Raw genomic sequence first — 27,564 nt, 5'->3', positions numbered from 1 at the left:
ACTCAGTTTTTTTTTTTTTTTTTTTTTTTTTTTTTTAGCAAAGAAGCATCCTTTTTCCTCCCTTCAATTCTATGGGATTTCTTTGGAAGCTGTCGTTAAAACCATCGTTTTTCCTGGGCCAAAGGAATAAAGAGTCTGAAGAAGTCCTCAGGAGCTGTAGTGTACGCAAGTTCTCACGCTCACTACGGGACACCATCTGCCCTCCTCCTCATCTGTCTCCTGGAGATAAGTCCATGCATCCTTCTGAGAACTCTGAGAGACTCGGGTGACAGGCCTTCAACACAGCACATGGCCCGGCAGGGGCTGATAAGTAGGTGCAGTAGGTGTGTCCTTCTTCCTTCCTGTCCCCAAGGCGCCAAACAGTATTTGATATATAAGAGATGTTGGAACAAGAGCCAGCAAGGTGGCCCAGTAGGTAATGGCACTTGCCACCCAGTCTGACGACCTGAGTTTGATCCTCAGAACCCATATATTCCTGTAGGTTATCATCTGACCTCATGTGCCCCTGTGGCACAGACATACAAGTGTGCATACAGCAATAATTAAAAAGCAGAATAAAAGGTCTTCCTGGAGGCGGGGTGGGGGCGGTATTCTATATTGCTTTTGTAGTGCTGAGAATTGAACTTAGGGCTTCCAGACATCAGGATGGGCTCTGCCACCAAGTTTTTCCAGTCCCGAGTAAACTGTTCTGTTGGCCAATTGTTTGTAAGAAAATTCCTGTCTTCCCTTGGTTTGGAAGGCAGCCCACCGGTGTGAGATCAAGGTAGAAACAACCTGAGACTGTGAACAGGAGAAGAATGCTTTCCCAGGAGCCTCGGTTTACCCTCCGGAAGAGTGGGGCTCCAGGCTGAGATCTCGATGTGCTCCTTCTCATTCCTGTGCCATTCCTGGTGGTTCTGCTAGGGTTAAAACTTTGAGCTGTGCAGATGGTATCGGCTTTGGGAAAACTCGGTGTGTTGCTCCACTTCATTACTCAGGACAGGTAAACAGAGCTGCTCCATTGAACCAGACCCCGTGAGCCAGAGCCACTCTTGTAAGAACCCAGGGGCAGTGGTGCCCACACTAGAGGAATGGTGCGTGGGCCCCCAGTGTTTATTTATTTTTGCTGCATTTGGGTTCAGAGTGTATGAAGCATCTGTAACAGACACCTAGTCACAGGTACATCCCTTCCTTGGGTAACCTGCCGGGAAAGCTGGAGAGATTGTGCTGTGAAGTCAGCACAGCAAAGGCACAGTGTCTCCAGTACTATGACTGCTAATATTTCCCGTGTTTTACATCTTACTAGGTGTAATTTTTTCACCTGTTTTGCTTCATTTGCAAATTTAGATGCTCTTGAGGAGGGCTGTGTTTTTGGAATATAAAATCATATCAATTGAACATAGTTTTTTTTTTTTTTCAATCACACACACATCAGATGTTCTGAGAACAAGATTCTTCTGGACAGTTGACATTCTCCTGATTTCCCTGTGGAAAACTGCCCTCCAGCCCAACCAGGATCGTGTGGGTGGCAGAGCTAGTAACTGTAGTCGAGGGTATCATCACTCCTTAAACTTTACACACAAAAGAGCAGTGTCCTAATGTTGGAACTCTTGCTAAACAGTTTTCAAGGAGGCACAACTAAAGCTTTTACTACCTTAGAATCCTCTGCCGAAGCGGCGGCCTGCCTTGTTGAGGCATCTGGGCTATGAGAGGAAGAGACGGAGGTGGACTCTTTGACATCAGTGCCAGAAATATGGAAGGTATTCATTTGAATACTGATTTATTATTTTTAAGAATAATGCCCAGAAGTGTTCTGAGACATGGTGGCTGCGTTTTTCTCGTATTGTTTTGACTCTCAAACACATGCGTTGATCCGATCTGACATTGTTAGCCCCAGGGAAATGGAAGCAAGCAGCCTGTTCAAAGCCACCCAGAAAAGCCTGGGCTGTTGTAAGGGCTAATGTGCAGTACGCATGTAGTCAGAGTACCTGGAACGCCATCCTCCCTTCCCTGAAATGATGGGGTTGACTGCTGGCCAGCTGATTTTGATAGAATAGTCAGCATCAGTGCTGACTATTGAGAGCGAGCTATTTTGTGAAATCTGTGTTAGAGCCATTTCGAGCGTTCTCTGGGAACCACTTGATACTTTTCCAACATAAGCCAGATCACTTTGCTGGGTCCCTATAACTCTGGGCCTAAGCTTCACTGATTTCGTGGAGCTTGGGCCAGGAACCGTTGGCACAGGACCATGTCATTGCCAGCAAACAACTGCACATGCGTGGGAAGCGTGGACAGTGCAGATGGAGCCGCCTGAACACCAGGATTGTCTCTGGGTTTTGTTGATTTGCTTTTTTGGCAGTTAATGCCACTTTTGGTTTCTCTAGAGTGTGTGTTTAAACTGTTGGTTTTCCCTCTCTCTGATGTGTGGTTGTTGTTATATATTAACTTAATGCCAGGCAGCAGCACAGACTTCCAAAACATACTGGCAGATTTTGTGTTCAGTTCAGGACAAAGTTCAGATCCCTGTTAATCTCATGGTCTGGACTCCCCTGCCTAGCGACTGGCCCACAAATAAAGCCATACCTGCTCTGGTGTGACCCTGTAGTCAGCATCGTGGAGAACCTAAAATGTAGGATGGTCATAGTTTGTTGCTGGTTTGTTTTGTTTTTAGTTGTTTTTTGTTTTGTTTTGTTTTGTTTTTAATGTTCAAGAGAGGGATTTTCTCTCTGTGTGGCCCTGGCTGTTCTGGAACTCACTCTGTAGATCAGGCTGGCTTCAAATTCAGAGGTCCGTCTTCCTCTTCCTCTGCCTTTGGAGTACTGGAATTAAAGGTGTGTGCCACCACTGCCTGCCTTTAATCCCAGTTTGTTGCTTTTAAATAATATTGTTCTTTATACGAGAATGCATATGGAGCAAGTATTGTTCTGATCTAGAGTCCACTGGCCGACCTACAAGGTCACCCCTGCCCGGCTGTCTCGGTGTCCGAGCAGATGCCACGGTCATCTGCGAAGGTCTCTGATGTCATACAGAGCAGGACCCGGATAAGCCTGCGTTTTCTGTTTTGCTTCTCCAGGGGATCTGCTTCCTAAGTGTGTTTATTGCCAGTTTGGGCTCCCACTCTGTGAGGTTTAATAGAAGCCTTTCCTAATAATGAAGGCTGAAGCCCTACACTGAGATCCTTTGCGGGGTTGAATAGATGCTACTTTCGCCACCAAAGACCTTGCAGTAAATGCTTTGTGCCTGCACAGGACAGATACCTAGGGACATTATTGCTTGCTTTAGGGAAGTTTTCTTCATGAAGGATTTTATTTATTAACAAAATACTACTGTGAGCATGATTCTTAGGGGCCCATAATTTAGATTCTGCTGGTTCAAGGCTGTAATTTTTTTTCTAAAGCTATCTGGAGATCCATTCACTAAGAAATAAGCTTTTGCTGAAAATTAGGGATTGAGACTTGACAGAGCTGAATGAAGTTATGACTTTTGTATTACCCCTGGAAGTAATTGCTCCTTTAACTCAAAATCCATTAGTAGCCTGGTATAATTTTTTTTGACATCATGATTATTAATGTCTTTTAACAAGGTCTCATTTCAGTAACCTTAAGCAAATCACTGATTTTAATATAACAGGCATGGTATTTTAGAAATCAAAGGATACATTTATTGAAGGTATCCAGTTGCCTTGATTTAACTTAGAATATATATACATAAATAAGAGTTTTCTTTCATGACCCATGTATTAGTCAAAGTTCCCCAACAAAACTAGTCTGTAGGTTATATGAATGCGTGGGCAGAGAGTGTGTATCTTTATCTGGGATTTTTAAAATATTGGAATATTTTCATAAACATCATGAGATATGCCACAGAGAGGAAACTCAAGTCAGAACACAGTTCGGTTATATTTCAAATAGATATTGCACATTTGGCCCCAAGGAAATGTCATATAACCTTTTTATCAATTTTGTCTATGATGCCAAGTCCATGATGCAGAATCCTTACCTGAGCTGTGTGTCAGCGTCTCCATTATCCCAACAAAATGACTGAGGCAGACTACTCACAAAGGCAAAAGAGTTTAGCTGGTGACACTTTGTGAGGCTGCAAGTCCAGACAGCACAGGGCCTCTGGTGAGGAGGCCTGGGCTGCTTCTCCTCATCCTGGACTGCAGTGAAGGAAGCCAGGGAGACTGGGTGGGGCCAGGCCCAGGCTTTTCATAATGTCTCTGTCAAGAGAACCGACCAAGCTTCTGTAAGAAATACCTTAAGCCAGCCAGTAGTTCTCAACCTATTGGTTGAATTTCCTCTGGGGTCAAGCAACCCATTCACAGGACTCGGATATCAGATATCCTGCATATTAGATAATTACATCACAATTCATCATAGTAGTAAAGTTATAGTTATGAAGTAGCAACAAAAATATTTTTATAGCTGGGAGTCATGCCAACATGATGAGGGTCTCAGCATTACAAAGGTTGAGAGTCATTGCCTTAAGCCCTTCTAAGGGCACACTTCCTAGTGGCCGTAGAAACTTTCATTAGTCTCCCCCACACCCCAACAGTTCTACATCGCTTCCAGTCCCCCCTGCTCTGAGATCAAGTTTTTAATAAATGGGGAACATTTATCGAAATTGTATGAAGAGGCAAATATCTAAACTATAGCATGACGCAAATCTGTGTTCAAAAAGTTTCACTTTAGGGGCTGCTTGTCCCCTTCTCTCCCTCTTGCTCCCCCTCTCTCCCCATTCCCTTCTCCCGCTCTCTCCATGTGCTCATGGCCGACCTCGACTTCTCTCTCTCTCTCTCTCTCTCTCTGTCTCTCTCTGTCTGTCTGTCTCTCTCTCTGTCTCTCTCTCTTTCTCTCCCTCCCTCCTTCCTTCCCTCCCTCTGTTTCTCTGCCTCTACTACCCTCTTGACTCCCCTCCCCATGCATGCCCTGAATAAACTCCATACTACACTTAAAAAAAAAGTTTCACTTTGGGAGGTTTTGGATTTCAGATTTCCACATTCTGAAAATTCAAAAAGGTGTGTGTTAGTGGGGAAATGTCCAGAAACAGAGACAGAGACAGAGAGACAGAGAGACAGAAATGGTTGCTCAGCTTTGAAAGTAATCTTGTGATTAGGGCCCCCACAAGCACAGAGCCAGCAGGCTGGATCAGGAGGCTGGGATTCCTGGATGGAAGTGATGTCTGAGTCTGGACACCAACAGTAACGTCTTAGGGTTTCTATTGCTGCAGTAGACCACTGTGGCTTCACGAGTTGGTAAGGAAAGGGTTTCTTTGGCTTACACTTCCATATCTCTGTTCATTAAAGAAGGAAGTCAGGATTGGAACTCAACAAGGCAGGAACCTGGAGGCAGGAGTTGGTGCAGAGATTATGGAGGGATGTTGCTTCCTGGCTCGCTGAGGGATGGCTCCACTCACAATGGCGTGGGCCTTCCCACAGCAATTAAGAAACAATGCCTCCTACAGCTGGACCTTACAGACATTTTCATAAATAAGGGTCTCTCTTAACACATGACTCTACCTTGTGTCAGGTTGATATACAACTATCCAGGACAAGTCGTTGCAGGTAGAATTCCTTGTGCTGAAGACCCTGTGGTTCCTCTTAAGTCCTCCCTCTGATTGGGTGAGGGCCACTCACACCGTGAAGGATAACCAGCTCTTCTCAAAGTCTATAGACTTAAGTGCTACTCACATCTTTTTTATTTTAAAGTTTTATTTATTTATTATATGTGAGTACACAGTAGCTGCCTTCAGATACTCCAGAAGAGGGAGTCAGATCTCATTACAGATGGTTGTGAGCCACCATTTGGTTGCTGGTATTTGAACTCGGGACCTTCAGAAGAGCAGTCAGTGCTTTTAACCTCTGAGCCATCTCTCCAGTCCCCCAGACTTCTCACATCGTAATGTGTCCTCACACAGACATCTAGGCTGGCATTGGACCAAACAAATTGGCACCCTGGCCTAGCCAGGCTGACACATAAATGTTACCTATTGCTACCAAGTGAGGAAATGTAGACATTGCACCCTACTCAAGGACGCGGTATGGAGGGCCTTTTCCTCCATCTGCTGCGTGGTGGAGTTGGGCAGAGAGAAAGCCGGAGAGCAGCTGGCAGGAGTTGGAGTAGCATTGGGAGACGGTGGATGCTGTGCCAGCCAATTAAAGTTAGCCATAGTCAGAGAAGTGCCTCGGCCTGTCAGAGAAGTGCAAAGGTCCATGCCACATACCTGCTGGGGGCTGGTAAGTCGTCACAGAGAGAAGGATTGAGATGAGGGAATATTATCAAGGGCCCGGGGAAACCAATGCCAGGAACCCTGAGATTCCAAAACTGAATGAAAACAGAAGAGGCTGGAGAGGTGGCTCAAGTGGGAAAGTAATTCCAAGACCTGAGTTCTGTCCCCAGAACCCGTGCAAGAAGTTGGTGGTGCATGCTTGCAACCCCAACAGTGGGGAAGTGAGGGAGGTAGATCTTCTGGCCCATAAAGATCCTGCCTCAAAAAAGGGGAGGGGAGTTGGGGGTGGGCTAGGGAGATGTCCTGCTTAGTCAGGACAGTGCCTGCTGTGTAAGGATGGAGGCTTGAGTTCTGATCTCTAGCACCATATAATAACTGGGCACACTGGCGTATGTCTGTAACCCCCGAAACCCCAGATTTCTGGCAGGGCGAAACCCCAGATCTTACTGGCCATCGAATCTAGTGGAATTGGTGTGTTCCAGGGTCAGTGAGAGATTGTCTTGAAAACTAAGGCAGAGATTGATGGAAGAAGACACCTGAGATCAACTTCTGGCCTCTACACAGACATGCATCCTTAGGCACATGTCCACACAGCCCACTAACATGTACACAATACACCCCACTCACATATACACACACTCAGAAAGGTAGATGGCGTTCCTGAGGAATGACGACTGAGGTTGTACTCTGGCTTCCACAGGCACACGTCACCAAACACATGTATGTGCTTTCAATCACATAAATACATATGTACATACATGTGTACACATATGTGTACACACGCACACACGCACACACACCTACTCCCAAATACAGAATGCTAAGCAGGGAATGTGGCCCAGTGGTTGAGGTTACCTGGCATGCTTGAGGCCCAGTTGGATCCCCAGCGCTAGAACCAAACAAACCAAAACTACAACAAGCAAAACCTTCCCGTGATTTTGTCTGAGCCAAGTTTCCAGCCAAAGCGACTCCACAATGTCCTTGGGCTCTGAATCATGTCACCCTTGTCAGGCCTGGTGCTTTCACCTTTCAGAATGTCCCAACCTTCAGTTTCTGGGAGCTGAAGAAAGATGGCGATGCTGCAGGCCCGCCAGATTCCTGCAGGGAGAATACAAGTTTTTAGAAGTGCTCTAGAGGGCCACCCGTTAGGAAGGAGAGCTGAAGCTACTGAGGCCATCAGCCCATTGAGAAGAAGGAAGACCAAGGAAGCTGAAAGCATTTATTTGGCTTTGGATATTCTTGGGAAATGCTACTTGGTGAATTCATCAAAAATGTGGTTTCTTTTCTATACAGTGACACTAAGTGCTGCTTAGTTAGTGGGGGTTAGTGTGGCCCAGCTCTGTGGAGTATGTCTATGCCAACTGAGCAGCCCCAGGGAGGAGACCTCTGCTCATCCTTCTGGAGGAAGCTGTTCCAGCCAACACTGGGTTGCATGTAGGCACCCTAACAGGAGGGTCATCTTCCACGGCAGTATCCCCACTCACCCAGTTCTTGTCAGACCCTATATGTCACTCACACAGCTAGCTTTCCTTGGCTTACGAATTACCTGCTCTGAAGTAAAGCCTGGGTCATTGCTGAAGTTTCGAGAAGTAGGCAGAGCCACTGGTTGTCAGGTACTGTCTTTTGTGAGTGGTCTTTGCACTACACTTCTAAGCCCCTTTCACCCACTGTCATTTTCCTGTGTGTCTTTCTACTCTTCTCTTTCTGGAAGCCCAACAGGAGCATGGGATGTAGCTGCCTCTCCAGGCATGTATCCCAGAGGTCTTTGCATCGACTCTTTGCCTTCACAGAGTGGGAAAGCAATTCTGACGACACAGTGGTCTCTCCATTTGTATAGTAACAACCTTTACTTACGTCATACTAATTCTCTGTAGCCCTTGACATTGTGGGTCTCGCAACCCTTCTTCCTGCTCTCCTCGGCGGACTCTAGCCCTCCTCCAACCCTGCCACCTCTGCGCAGCTCCCAGGACACTGGTCTTCAGCACCTTGCTGTGTCTTTTTTTGAGTCAAGACTTGAAATCGTGGTGCCTCATGTGAAGGCTCTTGATGTTAATTTCTACTGTTCCCTCCTCTCACTAGGGCTGAGACCCCTACAAAGGACACTCCTTGTCCAGGCTTCAGAGCACAGAGAAAGTCACATTTATTTCCTGATTATACTTGCATGATGAATTGTCTTGCTGGCAGACCTTAAGATCTCATAGGATATGGGAAGTCACATAGGGAAAAGCATGGTTTTCCATGCAACAGTGGTGGGAGGAATCAAGGGGACAGACGTTGGTCTCTGAGACCAGTTTTTGTTTTAACTGACCAAAGCCTTCAGTACTTCCCTCCCATATAATAAGCTCTCTGGAAGGTTTTTGAGGATTCTACAGGCAAGGGCCGTTTTGCATGATGAAGACCTCGAGGGTTGAGCCTTCTCCAGGGAGGGAGGGGCATTGGGCACAGATCTGTGAAAAGGGCCCTGCAGGAAGTCTTAACTGAGGGCACTGGATGTGTAGACTGTAGAGTTGAAGCATGGATTCGGACTTGAGAAGGGATCTAGCTCTGGGTAGAGAGTGACAGGGGGTGGACAGGAGGGACTGAAGGACTTGAGTGTAGCTTGGAAATACGTTACTTCAGGAGATGAAGATGATTGCCACACAGGCATTTCTTGACTTGTGATAGTTTGTTAAGGCAAGGCTGTTGCTATTGTTGTTGGGTTTGCTTTATGTTCATTATTATGGTCTAGAAACAGTGCACATTCAGTAGTAGTAACTTCAGATTTTCAGTTTGGTTGTTCCGTAACCTGGGTGTCATAGGGCCAGCTTTCTCCTTGCTGGGCTGCAGAAGTGGTCACTTCTTTCGATCGATCTCTAAATCATGAGGAAGAATCCCTGATAGTGTTCTGTGCTCCAGTGTGGGATGCCTGGTAGGTTAAGTGAATGCAATGGATTTTCAGCTTGGTATTTCCAACTTACAGTGTGGTTTTCAGGATACAACCCCATGGTTAGTTGAGAGGAGTATCTGTCTTCTCAGGGCAGTAGGTACAGGTGACAATGGTGAAAGGCCCTGCTTGTGTGTATAAGAGAAGGTTTGTTCTGGGCATGTTGGTGCCCCTTAAATATCAGCACTTGGGAGGCAAAGGTAGGTGGATCTCTGAGTTTGAGGCCAGCCTGGTCTACAGACCAGGATCCAGGACAGCTCAGGGTTACATACAGAAATCCTGTCTTGAGAAAACCACACAAACATAAACAAACAAAAAGCAACAAAAACTGGAGGTGGGGGGAATCTGTATGGTTGGATGATATAGATTCTATATGGTCTATGTAGCACAAGTGAGCCCTGGTGGAGACATCCCTGGCTCATGGGTATCATTGCCCCTGGAGCTGGGTATGTGATAATGGCCACTGAGGCACATCAGTCCCTGCAGAGACAAACTGCTTTTTGACCCTTGAAGGAAGGGTCAGAGGAAATAAGAAGATAAGGGGTGGAGGATTAGCATCCAGTGGGAAGGCCCATGGAGGTTGATGTGTCACGTGGCTGGAGAAGGATCAGTAGCCAGGGCCTCAGAGGTTTCAGGCAGGGCATCTGGATTCTCCCTGAAGGGTCCATATGATTTGACAAAATGCACCAGGCATTCCAGGAGCATAAGGAAGTGACAGCAAGTTTGGCCACATACCTACTCATCTGCTCAACAGTGATCCATGGAGCTATGCTGTGTGCCAGGCACTGTGCCAAGGAGGAAGCTGTACTTTCAAATAGACCAGGGGTGAGGAGTTGCACTGTAGACGTGACCAGCAGTGTAGGAGTCAACGTTCCTTGGAGGAACAGAACCCATGGCCTCCATGTTTACTGTATAATTATACAAAGGAATGTATTGAGCAGGGGCTATCATACTGGAGAGGTTGAGAACCTGGTGGCTCTTCAGTCTGAAAAGGTGGACTAGTTTGGCACTGAAGTCCTGAAGTCCTTTTCCCTGTCAGTTGCTGTTTTTTGAATTCACTTTGAAAGGCCAGAGAGGCCAGGGACTGAGGACAGCAAGGCACAGCAGCACAGTCAAGTGCATAGTGGAGAAGGAGTGGAAGTCGCTTAATGGACTGGCTGTCTCTCTCACAGGCTTTTTTCTGTCTTGGCCCCCAGACCATCGATGGCATAGCCTATATTTACTCTTTTCTGAAAATACCTTCACGGGCACAAGTGTGCTTCAGTAAATGTCTCTCAACTCAGCCACACCGACAGTCAAGACCAACACTCCCTGCTCTACACATGGGTGCTAATGCAATGTGCTAAGTCAAGAAGGGAATTAGTTATAAGAACTCTGAAGGGCTGGAGAGATGGCTCAGCAGTTAAGAGCACTGACTGCTCTTCCGAAGGTCTGGAGTTCAAATCCCAGCAACAACATGGTGGCTCACAACCATCCGTAGTGAGATCTGACCCCATCTTCTGGTGTATCTGAAGACAGCAACAGTGTACTTACATATAATAAATAAATAAGTCTTTAAAAGAAACGGAACTCGTGTTTACCCACTACAGGCAGGGATTTGAAGAGTTTATAGAAAAGATTCAGCTCCTGTCCTCAGGTCCCAGGTCCACTTTTCCATTCTTGAGTCCCAGGGTCAGTAGTGTCATCACGTCTCATTGGTTCTTGCTTCTCTTCTGTGTATGAGCCCAGCGGCTGCACTCAGAGACCTTGAGAGTCCTCTTGGACCAGAGATCCCAGACCCAGGACTGTGGTGCCACAACAGACTGATTACATGACAAAGTATGCAAGATAACTCCTCGATACGTGCATTTTTAAATTTCTTACTAGAAACATCCCAATCTTTACATCATTTAAATTATTTGATTGAGTGAGGACCAGGAGGTGTTGTTTGTGCAGCTAAATTAATGGAGGAAACCTTTCCTTCTTGGGTCCTTTAAGAGTGGCATAGAAGCAGGCTCTTTTTAGTACGTTGCTGGGTTTGTGGGGAACCACCGTGGGCAGGAAAGCTTAGCTCAGAGTGTGAGGAGAGACAAGATGAAGTAGATGGGGAGCTAGGGTGGTGTGCTGTGTTTCCAGCTGTGGTTCGTCCCAGGCTTGGGCCACTGGCAGATAGGGTTAATGATTCCCCACTCACCCTGCTCCTCAGACAGAATTTTATACAAACCTGGAAGTTAACTAGTAACAACACAGGGGGCTCCCTGGGGATCCCAGTGAGCACTTCCTCCCTGGGCTTGACTTGGTCCTGAATTCAGCTGGAAAGACAAGGATTTCCTCTAACAAGTCCTTTACTCTGCAGCTGAGCTGTTGCCCCTGGCAATTCCTAATCTACTTTCTGCTGCATTGTATGTGCCTGTTCTAGGCATACCATACAAACAGAATCACGGTGTGTGCAGCATTTTGCAATTAGCATCTTTTCCTTGGAATAATATTTCCCAGGTTCCTTTGTGGTGTAGCATATGAGAGCACTTCCTACTTACAGTGGAAAATACTGTTTAATGGGCAAATTCCATAATTATTCGGACATCCATCAGTAGATAGTTGGTTTGTTTCTACTTTTTCATTGTTGTGGATAACACTACTAAAACCTTGACACGCACCTGCTTTTGTGCCTTCATAGGCTTTTAGTTCTCTGGAGTCAGTCCTTAGAAGGGGTGTCGTTGGTAGCTGTGAATTTGAGGACCTATCTACCTATCTCTCCTTTCCCCTGAAGTGGTGGCACCCTTTGACATCTGCACCAGGAGAGTTCTAACTCATCCCCAGCCTGGGCAACACTTGGGGTTGTAGAAAATGGTGTGGTTCTGACAGGCTCCTGCTCTGGTGCCCATTGTCTGTAAGGTGGGTTTTCATTTCTCATTATCTCATTCGTTGGCTCCACTCCCCTTTACTCTACTGGAAACCAAGGTTGGAAAGAGCAAGGGAGAACTCAGGCTGGTTAATGTAGAAACATATTAACACCTGTTTACAGGTTGCTAGCAAAGCCCAAGTTGGGAAAGGCTGCACGCCTGAGCCGAAGTAATGCTTTAGGTTCATGGCTAACAAACCTGTGAGACTGTAAGTGTATCCTTGACGATTATTATACCTTGTAAATTTTGTTTTCATTTGTGAATCTGTTAAAAATGTAAAACACATCAGTCGCTAAGGACGTATTATTAGGATGACCACTGTATGGGGAAACTGAAAATGTAAATGCTAATACTGAGGTGTTAAGAAGGTCACAGCATGTAAAAACATCTCCATGGACTGGGGGTGGGGCGTTTTCTAGCAGCATCTTGTATCAGGTATTGGTATGGGTTGCTAGCCAGTACTTTGGTGGTGTTACTGCAACGTCCTCATAAGGGTTGTTAGAAGCAGGTACCCTCCTCCCACAGGGCCCTAGACATAACATAAAGTGACCTGTTGTAGATAAAAATACTTCTAATATCATTCTCCAGTCTTTTAGAACTCACTGGCGTTTTATATTGGCTTGTAAATTTAAAATGCATTTAATAAGTACTATTTATTTTAATAGTAAAACCATAACTTTCATCACGTCAAATAAAAATAGCTGTTTCCCTAACATATCACAGACGCTCTTTCTGTAGAACAAGATGTTTAATAGTCTTCTCACATTATCTATTCACTTAATACTTTTTAAATATTTATTGATCCAGGCACTAGATGTCTTAAGGTAGAAAGATGTTGTCTGGTCTCTTTCAGATTATGCATGCACAAAGAAGCATCACTGAGATGTAGTGTAAGAAGTCAGGTTCACAGGAACCGGTGGATACACACAGGGATGCTTTGAGCGTTCTGAAGGCAGAGTGTGTAATTGGAATTAAATCACTGAGGGTGACAGTTTTACAGCCAGCAGTTCTGAAACTTCCTCTATGCCTCTGGCCAAGATGCCCACTTACTTCTTCTAAGCATCATTGGGGATTGTGCATGAGAAGATCACAGTGTAGAAAGAGATGACTTTTGAGAGACACTGTTGTATGGTGGAGAAGAAGTCAGGCTTTGTTATCTCACCATGTGTGGCCTTGGACCCTTCTGTAGGTGTCCAGGACTTGATGACCTCATATGTAGTAAAAGGTAACTGTAGTCACAGTGGGCCAGAGAACTATCGAGCCATTCCTGGTCTTTTACATCTATGGGCATTGGGGTTCTGGGGAACAAACAAGCAAAAAGAACATATCTGAACAGGCCCATGTAATAGATTATAGTAGGTTAATAAATGGAAAAACCAAAGAGGCAAAAAGATTTCAGAAATGGAAACAAGAAGAAAAGAGGCTTTTGAGAATTACCCCTGTGCTGGGGTGTAGCGAGGTGGTAGCACGCTTGTCTGGCATGGCAAGGTCCTGGCCTTGATTCCCAGCACTGAGAGAAATGAGAATCATTTATATTTGTTGTAATAGTTTTTTTTTTTTTTTAAAGATTTATTATATGTAAGTACACTGTAGCTGTCTTCAGACACACCAGAAGAGGGCATCGGATCTCATTACGGATGGTTGTGAGCCACCATGTGGTTGCTGGGATTTGAACTCGGGTCCTCTGGAAGAGCAGTCAGTGCTCTTAACCACTGAGCCATCTCACCAGCCCCCTGTTGTGATAGTTTTAAGACTTCTGTGAAGATTGAAATTCATTTGGTTTTTGTAGTTGTCTCCTTGCCTATTCATGCACAGAAGGCTCTTGTTCAGTGTTCTCAATATGTGTTGTTGGTTTTCTGAAGCAAATGTCAGTAGATTTGATTTCTCAGGTAGGAAGTTGGATTGGGTAAAGAACCAATGTGAATTAAAAGGAGCAAAGTGATGGACAAACTGCCTGCCTTTGGGAGTGCTGGGAATGCATGGTTTTATTTGTCGCCCACCTTAAGGCTTAAGACTTATTTTTCTAGTCCATAACTGCTTGTAATAACTGTGTGATTAATGGAAAAATAAAAATAACAGTGACAAATATTTTGCTACCATATGGTCTCAATTGAAATATTGTAAAGACAGAATGTGTGAGCCCCCAGCAGTGATTGAGCGGAGAGTCAGCCGGTCAAAGTACAGATTTCAGAAAGTTACTGCATGGCTTCCCTGCAAGCATGTCATGAACATGTGTCAGAGACTTACTTAGCTTCTTAATGTGGACTCCACAGGATGTTGGAGTTGGCTCCCGAATCATTGAAGAGATTTATTTATTCTGTTCAGAAAGACTTGAAAATTTTGCCAAAGTTAGAAGCCAAACGGGGAAATGTCCTGTAGGTAAAACCGTAGTTTTTGCAGCAATCTTCTCTAAAGGCTAGAAACTGTTTGCATGTCTAGGGAACAAAAAGAAAAACCTACAAATTAACTTGTAATCTGTCTAAATTGTAGCCAGTCAGAATAATGTATGTTCTGCTGGAGACTGACAGCCCCTCTGAGTAAACCAGTTCTACTGTTCTGGTTTAGTGTTGGTTAGCTGGCCGGTCCTTCCATCCATCCATCCATCCATCCATCCATCCATCCATCCATCCATCCATCCTTTCTCTGTCCTGTGTGTTTTGATAATTTAATTAGGAGTAAAAACTAGCCGTTAATACCAACAGAATTACTCAGAAGTTTGGGACTTTCTGTTGATTCTTTTGTTCTCCCAAGGGCATAAGTTCTCCTGGGAGGCACAGTTTTCTCTTAGGCTGTATCCTCTGAAAAACAGGGAGTTAGCCTTCATATCCCTTGGGTTCTATAGCCTCAGATTCAGCCAGCTGCAGATTGGAAACACTTTAGAAACAAGTATGATGAGCATTTGCATGGCGGTGGTGACGTGTGAACAGTGATCTGGGGCAATGGAAAGGATCCAGGGCAGTGGCTCTGGGCTGTATGCAAACGCTGGGCTGGTTTCCATACAGGGTTTCTGCATCTGTGGACTTCAGTTCCAGGTGAGGGAGATGGTCAGAACCAGTGCCCCGCAGATGCCCAGGAGGCTCCGAGTCTGCCTGGTGTGCACAAGGCCAGTGCTGAGTCCGAGCATTGCAGAACAGAACCCAGCTTTGTCCTTTCAGTCCTCCCCCCGGCTGCTCCCCTTCTCTTCTCACCTCATTTGCCTCTATATTCACTGAACTAAATGTCAGGTCCCTACGGCGTCTTCTTGTTCCGAAGTCGGAAGTTGCTATTTATATATTTTGTGGTTCTGCCTCAAACCCGGCTTTGCACATGATGGGCAAGGACTGTACCCGAAAGCTACATTCTCAGTCCTTTATTTTGACCTTTTAACACAAAGTCTTGCTGTGTAGCATAGGTTATCCCCAATCTCAGAGTGGTCTAGCCTCTGCCTCCTGAGCATCCTTATACACTGCTATTTAGAAAAGCAGAAAGCCTGAGCGGATGAGGTGTCTCAGATTTATAGATGTCAGACCCAGGCAACACAATCCACAAGAAACGTTCACAGATGTCTTTTTGAGTCTCCTTGAGTGACTGTAAACCTGGTATAACTCTTTTTTTTTTTTTATTTCCCTGGCAGTCCATATTGCTTTCCTAGGAAGTAGGGGTTAGAACCGAAAGCTGGACCAGTGTCAGGCCAGGTCAGAGTTACACATTCTTTTCTCATTGTGTAAAACCTGGACAGTGGTCGTGGGCCTGCCGCACATGCTGCCATTAGGATACAGGAATCAATAAAGGTTTTAAGGCTCATCAAAGGTGAATGCCAACCCCAACAGCCGCCAGTAATTACCAGAGGGCATCTGAGATGCCAGTCTCCTCCTCAAAGGTGCCCATCTGTTGTTGACAAAATGCTTCTATGTTTAGAGGATATGTTTTACATCCTTAGAAACATACAATTAGAGAAAACCTCTGTGGTTGGTAGTGCAAGATTTGTCCTCAAAATCAAAAATCCCTCTGTGACTCCACCCACCGGGTCCTCCTTAAGGTGGGAAGTTGAACCTTGCTGGGCTGCGTGTTCTTTTTGTGGTATCCTTGGCTTTACTTTCCAGTCACAGACTGAACCGGTCTTGCCCTCTGCCATTGACTTTTGCCTGAGTGTGTGTCAGCTAAGCGCTAATCTCTCTTCCAGAAGAACCCACTGTCTTGTCTGACCTAGCAGTCGTACTTTGAAAGCTGAGTGGTGCAGAATCCTTTGACTGTTTCTGGAAGGATGTGAATGACAAAATTGTTGTTCAAACCAGTGTTCGGTTGGCCCCTGTTAGCATATTTCTGTAATACCTGCACTCAGGAGGCTGAGGCAAGAGGATTTTGAGTTTAGGGCCAGTCTAGTAAATTCCAAGCCAGGAATAATAATAATAACAACAACAACAACAATAACAACAACAATAATAGTAACAATAATAAAGACAATAAAAATAAATAAAACAATTTATATTCTGGCTTGTTATCTTTTTTAAAAGGCAAGGGTAAACTTGGACATATCAAAGGATAAAAGAGCCAACGAGAGTAGAGTCACTTATTTTGACATTCTAAACCATATTGCTACAACGTGAATGAGCTTCAAAGCCGCTGTGCCAAAGCCTGAGAGAACAAAGACCACGTGCAGTGTGATCCAGAAGGTGTCTGTCCATGGAAACAGGAAATAGCTCAGTTGTTGCCGGGGAGAGAAATCAGCTGATGGGCGTGGGAGACTTGGGGAAAGAGTAGATCCAGAACTCTGAAAAGCCCGTCACAGTGGATCATCATTTGTTCCTCATGTCTTTGTGTGTTTTATACCCAAAGCCTGAGGAGCGAGGTGCTCCCAAGAGATGTGTGAATGGTACAGTGTGCACCAGTTGTTGTAGGAAATAGAAACGGATGAAAATGGAGTGCCATGCCTGCTCCCCTTGTTAGTGGGGTCGGGGTGGGGTGGGGTGGGGTGGGAGGGGACTGAGAAGGAAGTAGCAACAAGGGACACAGATGAGTCATTTGTCTCAGATTTGTGGAGGGATCTTCATCATCAAGATTTCAGAGGTGAACTTGGAGTTGCCAAGTATCTTCTCCGTATCCTCTGCTCCAAAGCATCAGGACCATTCTATAGAGGATGTGGCATAAATCGGTGCCAGGATCATTAGTCAAGCCAACATCTCAGGATTCTGCATGCAGGAGTTTCAGATGCCCTAGCTGAACTTCATAAAATCTGTTTCATAACTGACTCCTCGGCCAAGGGTCAACTGAAGAAAAGGACAGGAGTTTCCTGGACCCTGCTGTTGAGGACTTGACTTGGTGTGCATGTTTGTTGTGTGGTGTCTGGTGAGCAGTTGTGTGTGGATGAAGGGTGCAAACTTGAGTAACACAGGTCGTGCTATTATCACCTCATGGCCAGCTCTTGAAAGTGGGACGTGGGGTAGGGAGATGGTGAGATTGCTTAGCAGGCAGAGGCGCTTGCTGCCCCGTCTGAAGACCCAAGCTCAACTTTCTGAAACCCGGTGCAGGTCATGTTTGAGGCTTAAATTATTCACTGGGTCTATTAATTCTAAAACTACACTTGTTTTCTCCTAGATGGTACACAGGAGAAGAAACTGGAAAGTGATTCTCTGTGTTATAAAGTATAGATGATTCACAGGTTTGTGGTTCAGTGCTGTGGGTGGAGCCATGGACCGTTCATGTGTTGTTACATTAGCACCCTGTCCTTGAGCTGTACTGCAGCCTGACAATTTTGTCATCTCCCCACAGAAAAATGACTTTACCTTGCTGGCATCTAAGGCCAGTGTTTACAGAGAGGCCTTGAAAGTTCTGTGAGGTATTTATTGAGCTTCTATTTAGGGAAGACTGCTGTAAACATGTGCTGCGGCTGGGAACAACAAAGAGAGGGCCTGTCTTTCTGGAGTTCATCCGGATGGAAGTGTGCCAGCCATGCAGACGCATAGCCTTTGGTTGCTATGGGAATGGGTCCCAGGATCTTTGGCACATATCATGGTTTACTGTAGGGTTCTCAGTACCAGGAAAGCTGTGGGGGAACTGCTTTTCCCCTCACTGAAGCTCAAAGGTGAGTCAGGATCACCTAGGGATCCCAGCAGGGGGTCAGGAAGGTGTGGAGACAGACCACAGGCCTTGACTGTGATAACAGCCAGCAGCAGCTAAGGTTAGACACTGTCAATAAATAATTCTGTTAAATCCTCACAGCAGTCCTCTGGGGGGTCCCTGTTGCTAACTATGTTTAACTGATGGAAACAACCTTTAGGAATATCCAAAACTAATTAGGAATCTCCATGAATTCACTATAGTGAATGGAAATTTTTTTTAATAATTTGACTGGTTAATTATTAAAAACATTGTTTCTCGTGAGTTTTATCTCAGCCAGACTGTATGTCAGTGCAGTGAGATCTGTTTAACATAAAATGTGCTGTTTTGAGCATTCTCAGATGTACAGAAGCTTGATGAGTCTGTTCACAGCAGTCACTATTGCCATACAGAACTCTCTTCTCTGTATCTTTGAAGCAATGCCACCCAACGCTCCCTGCCCACACAGGTTCTGACACCTCCGTTCTGTTTCTTGTCTGTAGACATTTGACTCATTGGGTACCACATACAACTGCAGTGCTTGCTGTGTCCATCTGTCTGCCCATCCGCCTGTCTTGTCGATCCCCCCATCCATCCATGTACACACACTTGTGTCAAGTCTTTCATTTGGTTATCACAAATCATGCTGTTGTAAACTCAGTCTATAGATACCTGTTTTAGCTTCTGCCTTCTTCAGTTTGTTTGGGAGTTTATCCAGAAGTGGACTGCTAAGACAAATAAGAATTCTGTGTTTAATTTTTTTTGAGGACCCTTCAAAGTGGTTTCCATAGTGACTATAACACTTTATATTTTCACCAATGGTGCACAAGAATTCCAGCTTTTCCACATGTTCAAGACTTAAAAACAGTCATAATAAATGGATGTGAGCACTGGTGTGGTCTGTGTATACACATATGTACATATATACATACATACATAGGTACATTTATGTAACTTTGAAAGTGAATCTTGCCGGGCAGTGGTGGTGCATGCCTTTAATCCCAGCACTTAGGAGGCAGAGGCAGGCGGATTTCTGAGTTCGAGGCCAGCCTGGTCTACAGAGTGAGTTCCAGGACAGCCAGGGCTACACAGAGAAACCCTGTCTCGGAAAAAAAAAAAAGAAAAAAGAAAGTGACTCTCTGGTTCTGTCAGGGGATTTTCTCCTCATAGCCTGTGACAGTGTGGCTTGGCTGGTGAACCTGCCATCCAGAAGGCAGTTTCTGTGGATTAAGAGGGAACACACTGTAGTCTGTAGTCCTACTTCCTAGTGCAAATGGCTGCTCTCATTGTTGCCTGTGATGTGATTTCAGGACTTAGATTTTTACCTCTGTAAAATGAATGTGATGATATAGGATGTAGTAGCCTCACTTTTCTACACAATGAGTTTCCAATCTAGTGGATGCCTGTAACTGCATAGTTCCATTCTGATGTGTAACCAACATCATGTCTCTCTCCCTCCCTCCATCCATCTGTCCGTCTGTCCCACCCTTCCTCCTCTCTGACAAGCCATCTGTCCATTAATGGATAAAATCTGTTGCTACTGGAAGTCATAGAAAGGAAAGGAGGTCATTGGCTTTGCAGAGAGAGATGCTGTGGAAGGGGATTCGGTAGGGAAGTGGACCCCTTATCTTTGTTAAAGCTGCCGCAATTGTTTGAGTCTAAAATCTTTGTCCTCAGGCTGGAAGGAGGTGATGGTTGTCCTGTGAAGCCCATAGCCACTGAGAGTTTTCAGGGTCAAAGACCAGATGCTTTCTCTCTTGTAAATAGAGGGCAGCTTGGGACAGGGCAACGGGATCCTGGTAGAGCATCCATCCCAGAGAAGGCTGATGGATCCTCCAGGTTCCTGTTGGTTATGTACAATGCTTCTGGTATCAGTTGGATGATTATAGAATTGAGATTGGAGTTAATCTCATCACCTCTCAAGAGGCCAGTGAGCAAACACAATGAGAGTCAGGGTCTCAGAGAGCTACCTTCCTTCCCTTTCTGTGGATGGTGCCTCATGCTAGCCAATAAGTGATACATTGGAGGAGTAGTGAGAGGTGTCTCTGAATCTCAATGTAGGCCCTTGGTTAAAAGACATGCTTGATGATCCCACTGCCTATGTCGTTTTAATTAGCTTCCTGGAAAAGGGTATTTGTAAGTACAGAGTGTAGGGCAGTAGCCGTGCCACCAGACAGAAGAACTGATAAGGTAGTAGTAAAGTTCAGAAGCCTGATAAAACTCTTAGTGAAAATGGCAGGAGTTAGGAATAGCACCCGACCAGGTTCCTGTCCTGGGGCAGAGCGCATGACCACAACACCCCACTCAGAGGACCATGACAACCTGTCATGTAGCATAGAGCCTAGAGTTCTCCATGCTAATAAGGTATCTAGGAGTCCCGAGTGTTTAGCCAATGAGCATCTCTTCCTAGGCATTCCTTCCTGCAAAGGTATTTAATCTCTAGTTCACCCTGGGAAAGTTGTATGCATCTTCATCTGCTATTAATGAGCAATTTGGACAAGCAAGGACTATCTCCTTCATCAAAGATGGGGGTTTAGGGGAGGCTCTCCTGAGTCTCCCATAGAGGACCTCTCTTCCAGCCCCTCTGCACTGCTGACACTCACTCAGACATAAGCTGGATCACCCCACCAACCACCATGTGGGTCCTGGAATCTGAACTCAGGTTAGCAGACTTGATTAGAAGGTGCATTTATACACAGAGCCACCTCACTGGCCCCGTGTGTATCGGAGCTTTAAAGAGCTATTAGTCTGGTGATGCACACCTGCACCCCAGCTGGGAAAACCGAAGTAGGATTGTGAGTTCAAGGCCAGCCTGGCTCCATAGTGAGGCTCTATCTCAAGAGAACACCAACAACAGCAAACATAAAAAACGGAAAGAAAACTGTCTGTCTGGGTATTTCCCCAGTTTGAACTGGATTGACTTGTGGGCTTATTCTTGCCACTGAGTTGAACTCCATATGCATTTTTTTTTCTTCCTTTCTCTTCTCTGAAGCAGAGCCTCACTGTGTGTTCTATGGATTCAGGATCCTGCACCACGTCCAGATGCTGGGATTACAGGTGTGCACCATCTGCCTGTGATTCCAATTGTATGCTGAAGTGTTTCTTTCTTTTTTTCTTTTTTTGTGACAGGGTCTCAGTGTGTAGCTCTGGTTGTCCTGGAATTTGCTATGTAGAATGGGCTGGCCCTGAACTCCCAAATATCTCCCTGCCTGGGCTTCCCAAGTGCAGGGATTCGAGGCATCTACCATGCTCAACTGTTATGATGATGACTGTAATGGATCTTGAGATGAGTTAGTGTACTCCACAGGGTCCAGCTTCATTGTACAGTGTGCAGTTTTGCAACACCACGTTAACACATGACACGGTCTCTTCCCCATTTTTGGTACCTCGCCAAGTGTGAGTTGATCCATAGTACGTGCTGGCTAGCATTTGTTGTAAACTTGGTGGACTCTAGAATCTCCAGAAGCCCGGCCTGGAAGCTTGCCTGAGGGAGATCGTCTTGGTTGCATCCCTTGATGGGGGATAGCCTACTTAACCGTGGTGAGATTGCTCTCTGGCTGGTACCCTGATTATCTATGTGTTTTCTGATTGTGGCTGTGATGTGCTAGCCGCTGTGAGCGAGCGTTTGCCCTGGCTTCCTTTTCACGATAGGCTGAACCTTAAACTAGGAGCTAAAATAAACCTTTCCTGCCATAGTGATTGGAATACTTTATTATAGCAACAGGAAAAGAAGCTACAGCAGCTGCCTGCCCTGTTGTATTGCTCTCTCTATCCATTTTCATGTCAGTGTCATGATGTTCTAATTGTGATAGTTGAATAATATAATTTGAAATCAGGCAGTCTGATCTCAAAAATGGCTTTGCCTGTTTGGAGCCTTTTATGGCTGCATTTGAATGTTCAGATTTTCCTCCATTTCTGTTGTAGAGATTGTGTGGAATTTTATTGATCACGCTGAGTAATACAAACATTTTGACTGTATTAGTTTTCATACTAATAATCTTTTGTCTCATCTCTATTCAATTCCTTGGTTTACATTTATGTCTAATTTTTAAAACTGATCTTGCCAATGGGATCGTTTTCTTGATTTCTTTACAGATAAGTCACCGTCAGCAGATAGAAAGGCTATTGGCTTTCATGTGGTGATTTTGTATGCTGCAGCCTCGCAGCAATGTTTATTCATTTTAACGGTCTTGGCTATAGTCTTTGTAGAATTTTCTCTACATGCCATTCTGCAAGTTGAGAGAGTATCACTTCTTTTCTGAATCTTTATTTTTTTGATACTTGTGACAGGTTCTCATATGACCCAGGTTGACTTTGAACTCACTCTGTAGCCAAGGACAATCCTGAACTCCTGATCGTCTTGCTCTCCCCTCCTATCCCCCAGTGTTGAGTGTAGGTATGTACCGACACACCTGGCCGATTCCTCAATTCTTGTTGCGTCCTTAACTGTTTTAGGTTGGAGATTGATTATCATGGTGGCACCGTGGAACATCGGCACCTTACCTTGTTCCTGATCTCAGAGGGATGGCTTGTGACTATTAACTATTGACTTGTTATACATGGCCTTTATAATGTTGGCGGCAGATGTTCTTGGATGTCATATTTAATGAAGCTTTCTCCTGGATGTTGAATCTCACCCAAGGCCTTCTCTGCATCTATTGTAATGAATGGATGGATGACATTATCCTTCACTTTGCTGGGACTCTGTACTCATCAAGACTTGAGGTTTTCTTCCAAGTTAAAATATTTAAAACCCCACCCATCTTTACTTGCTTCCCAACGGCCTCTGAGTCTTCAGGCTACCCTTTGGGACTTTGCCCGGTGCTGGATTCACTCCTGTCTCCTGCTAAGGTCCTTCACACGATCCACCACCGGGCCACGTTGATGGCATTCCTTATCTCCAGTCATGCTTTGGTCACAAGCCCATACCACCATTGTCTTACCCTGAAGCTTTGGCTGCCTCCAATGCTGCCAGTCTTTGATCTGCAGATTTTCTTCTTTTCTTTCTTTTTTTTTTAAAGATTTATTTATTTATTATATGCGAGTACACTGTAGCTGTCTTCAGACACCAGAAGAGGGTGTCAGATCTCTTTACAGATCTGTTGTGAGCCACAATGTGAGTGCTGGGATTTGAACTCATGATCTTCGGAAGAACAGTCAGTGCTCTTCTGAAGAGCCATCTCTCCACCTCAAATCTGTAGATTTTCTGTGCTACCCAGCCAGTGCTGGATGCTCTAGTGGTTAAGAGTGGGCCCTAAGTCCGCCTTGTCTTTCCCACCTTTCTTCAGCCAGGGTCTCTGGCTCAGACTGTTGGAATTTCCAGTCGTTTGCTGTGACAGCTGTCCTGGTGCCTCTTCTGAGGGAGGCTATTCAAGACCTAACACTGCCCACACTGTTTGAGTCACATACTCTTTTCCAGACACTCTGTAGCGGCTAGGATGGGTTTGCTGGCCACTGTCCTTGTACCACTGTGTTTGGCCTAATAACACCTAGGCACAAGGAACCTATCAAGCATTTGGTGTGCCGCGGAACAAGGAAATGAACAACTCACTCTTCATTGGAAATTTGTTGTTGCTAGACAATGATGAAAACAAGCAAATCCAAGGAACCTTGCTTCGATAGAGAAGGCAGTGTTCCCTCCTAAGCTGTTTGCTAGAATGACAACAGTCTGGGCTGGTTTTGCAGGCGTAGTCTAACCCAGGACACCCTCCCCCACACACACACATAACATATTTCACAGTCAGGTGCAGGAGATTGCATCCCTTCTGTTAGTTTAATGGAGCAAAGCTGGGTTTAACACGGGAGTTAATAAAGATATTTTTAGTGTAGGTTTAAGTATAAGGGTCAAGAGAAAGAGGATCTCACGAATGTAAGACACACCTGAGACCATGGGTGTGGGATTTTTCAAAGACGAGTCACAGAGAGCTAAACAGGCCATTGAGATGACTCACTGGGAAAAAGCTCTGGCTGCTGGGGCTGATGGATGACCTGAGCTTGATTCCTAGGACTCAGATGGTAGACGGAGAGATCAGTCTCATGCAAGGTGTCTTGTGGCCTCTGCCACGTGTTCATTCACACATAGACACACACCCACAGACACACAGACAGACACACATACCTTATTTGATTAAATTTTTAATAAGAATTAAGCATTTCCTTTTTTGAGGGAAAAGTAAGCAAGAAACGTGGGCTCCTCGAGGGAGAGACATTTGGCCTTTAATACATTTGCAAGCTCATGATATTCTTTTGGTTTCTCTGACTACCTCATGTGGATTGGAACTGCTCGCCTCCAAACCATATAGTACCAGCAGTTTCCACGCCGATGTTTGTTTGTTTTCTGTGCCTCGGTGCAGAGATGATACATACAACAGAAACGTGACAATGCCACCTGTGGACTTGCCCTGTGGGATTTCCTCTCACAATGCTAGGTAGTGGCAGCAACCACAGCTTCCAGTGAGCTCCATGACCTCTAAGGACACAGATGACACTCCTCTAGGTCAAAGGGTCATGTCAGTGGGACGCCAGGGTGTAGCTGGATGAGGAAGCATTCCCTGTTCCCTTAGGTGTCCATCAGAATGTTTCTAGCTGCTGGGAGCCAGCTCTGTCTCGCCTAATAAAACCCTTGGGGAAGAGTGGTGTGGTCCCTGTGCTGTTCGGGTATCTCTCACAGGGCAAAGATGGGAGGCGCAGGTAAAGCAATGCAGGTGGAGGGTCTCAGATTAGCAATGGGGAGGACATCAGAAGCAGACAAGGAGGCGTGGGAAACATGGCCATGCTGTTTATTAGAAGGTGCTGAGATTGAGGAATGTTCTTTGGCAGGGTTTGGCCCTTCCTACTCATTGGTTGTTCCTAGGTCATAGAGGAAAGAGCAGATATCCACTAAAGACATGTCCATGCCTTGGTTCACTACCTGCCACCATAACAGAATAGCACAGGCTGGGGAATGATAAATGATAAAAGTATATTTATCTCAGTCCGGAGGCTTGGCAGCCCAAGTTGGAGGAGCATCGTCTAGACTCTAGATTGCAGAGAATGGAGGTCTAAGACAAGGGTTTTTGTGCTGCATCCTAACGCAGTGGGAGACAAAGAAGGATGGAAGAAAGCAAGAGAAAGCCAAGCTTACATTCTCAGTAATGAACTTACTTCTACAACAGTACATTAGTCTGTTTATGAGGGTGGATCGCTCGGTGTAGTGATCAGTCCTCAAAGGCATAGACGCTTCCTGTGTCAGTTAAGCTGCAGTGTGAGATTTGAAGGGGTTCACTATTAGCTACTTCTTCTGTCACTGTGACAGACACCTGGCAGAAGCACTGAGACAGAGCGAGGATTTATTCTGGTTCACAGTTTCAAGGGGTAGGTGTCCCTCATGGTAAGGAAGTCATGATGGTAGGATGGCTGCTGTCTCTCGGAGAAGCATGAGGCAACCAATCACATCACCGAGGTAGTCAAGAAGCCAAAGACTTGGACCAGAATAAGGAGCAGGTATCACCTTCTGGGTCTGCCCCTATAACCCATTTCTGCTAGTGTGACCTCTCCAAAGCTTCACACTGTCCCAACACAGTGCCACCAACTTGGGATTGAGTGTCCAAATACATGAGCCTGTGGGGGGACAGTTCATAGTCAAACTGTAACAGGGACCTTGAAGCCACAGTGACCCAGGTAACTGATGTCTCAGATCCTTTGCAGGGAGGTTTCTGTGTGGCCAGTACCTTGATGCAGTCTGTAAACTTACAATATCTCAACTAAACTCAGCAGTACATTGTGCTGGCTGCTCAGGGGTCCTCATGAAAGCTACTTACTGGCCATGTGTCTTTATGGGGACAAAGAATTGTATTTCCTGAGAGTCCCTTTATTTCAACACAGAGCCGTTGAGAGAAATGGAGGCTGGAGCAAGGCCCTGAGAATCCTGTGGTCATTTTCTTCCCTGTAACTTTGCCTTAATGGAGTTTTGTTTCAGTTCCCTCCTTCCCACTTTTCCCTGTGGTTAGACCCCATTCACTCTGACTCAAAAGAATGAGAATGTAGCATGCCAGTTGGCTGTCGGAAGCTTTATGTTTGAGCACACTGTCCCCAAGGATGGGCCAGAGACCAGAGCCTCTCCTTCTAATGAAGTGATTCTGGATCCACTTCTGCCAGACCAAGACGTCCCTGTGGCAGGGGCAAGGGTGAGCTGCTTAGGAGCTACAGGTGGCTGGTCACCACTGGCTGCATTCATTGGTGGTGGTTTGTTTTTGTTGTTGTTTTTGTTTGGTTGGTTGGCTTTTCAAGACAGGGTTTCTCTGTGTAGCCCTGGCTGTCCTGGAACTCACTCTGTAGACCAGGCTAGCCTCGAACTCAGAAATCCACCTGCCTCTGTCTCCCAAGTGCTGGGATTAAAGGCATGTGCCACCACTGTCCAGCATCAAATGCCTCTTTAATAAGTTCTGTGCCAAGAGTTGTGAAGGACTCTGCAAGAAGACATGGTCCACTTGGTAGTTAAGTGTGACAACAGAAAGTGTAGTGTTGATGTGGTGATCTGAGCTGCATGGCTGCATAGGGCAAGGGCAGGGCAGGGCAGTGCCCATTTTGGACCCTTGTCTTTTATGGTCGAAGGACACTGCTGTTACCTTCTCTGAACCATGCACTTCCTTGACTCTTGGGTGGAAATCAAGCAGAATGTTGATCTCTCAAACCAGAGAATACAAAAAGCAAAGCAAACCAAAGACTCTCTGAAATGTAGAAGTGCTAGGGAAACACAGTGCATGTTCCTATAGACAGTTGAATTCTGGCCATTCACTGTCCTGTCCCTCTTGGGGATTTCTATGTCAGTGGCACCGTCAGCCTGAGCCTGTGAGTTCACTGGCACAGAGCCCGGGTCTGACCAGTCTGCTTCCAGCAAGTAGAGGCGATTGCTTTTGGTCCAGTGACCTTCCAAGTGCCTCCAAGATTAAGGCCACCCATCTGGAAACGCTTTCATTGCTCTGAATGGTGAGAGCAGGAGGCAGAGGCTCCATGGTGACTTCTGTCTTGGCACTGGAGCAAGCCTTAGGTGGCCTTGGCTGATGGCCACTTCAGGTTTTTTTCCTGCTGTCACAGAGGCTAGTGGAGGATAGGGTGAACTATGGGTAATCTAGACAAGCCACTGGACAATGTAAAATGGCACTTTTTCAAGATTCTTTGAGCCCCTGAGTTCATATGAGGTAAAGGGAGAAAGGGACAGTGCCTGTACCTGTTCTGAGCCTTAGTGATAATGACCTGAGTGGAGATTACCTGTCTGCTTCTGTGTCTCATACCACACCTGCCTGGACCCCTACTTCAGAGCCAGCCAGGAGACTGTCTTTAGGTTTAAGGCCTACCTTTGAAATCCCCAGTTCCTTCCCAATTTCAACACAGGAATGTAGTTTAGCCCTGTAACCTAGATAAGGAAAGCCTGGGACCGTGGCATGCTTGTATGAAATTGACATATTTCTCAAGTACACAATTACTGTATCTTATCCA

At 45.6% G+C, this 27,564-nt stretch overlaps 1 protein-coding gene across 5 annotated transcripts in view; it reads left to right on the top strand.

Annotated features, from left to right (window-relative positions):
* Spata13 (spermatogenesis associated 13) overlaps positions 1–27,564 on the top strand; it is a 128,633-nt gene that overhangs the window by 19,171 nt on the left and 81,898 nt on the right. For 3 of the 5 annotated variants that reach the window (XM_052191269.1, XM_052191271.1, XM_052191266.1), the window contains one exon: positions 39–310. The exons of 1 other annotated variant lie outside the window; for it this stretch is intronic. The gene's annotated coding sequence lies outside the window, so the exon portion shown is untranslated. Of the gene's footprint in view, positions 1–38; positions 324–27,564 lie in introns of all 5 variants that reach the window. One more of the 5 variants, XM_052191267.1, reaches the window with a different exon arrangement.

This window comes from Apodemus sylvaticus, chromosome 8, assembly GCF_947179515.1.
Source record: "Apodemus sylvaticus chromosome 8, mApoSyl1.1, whole genome shotgun sequence".
Lineage (NCBI taxonomy): Eukaryota > Metazoa > Chordata > Mammalia > Rodentia > Muridae > Apodemus > Apodemus sylvaticus.
This window is presented reverse-complemented; position numbering and strand designations above follow the sequence as displayed.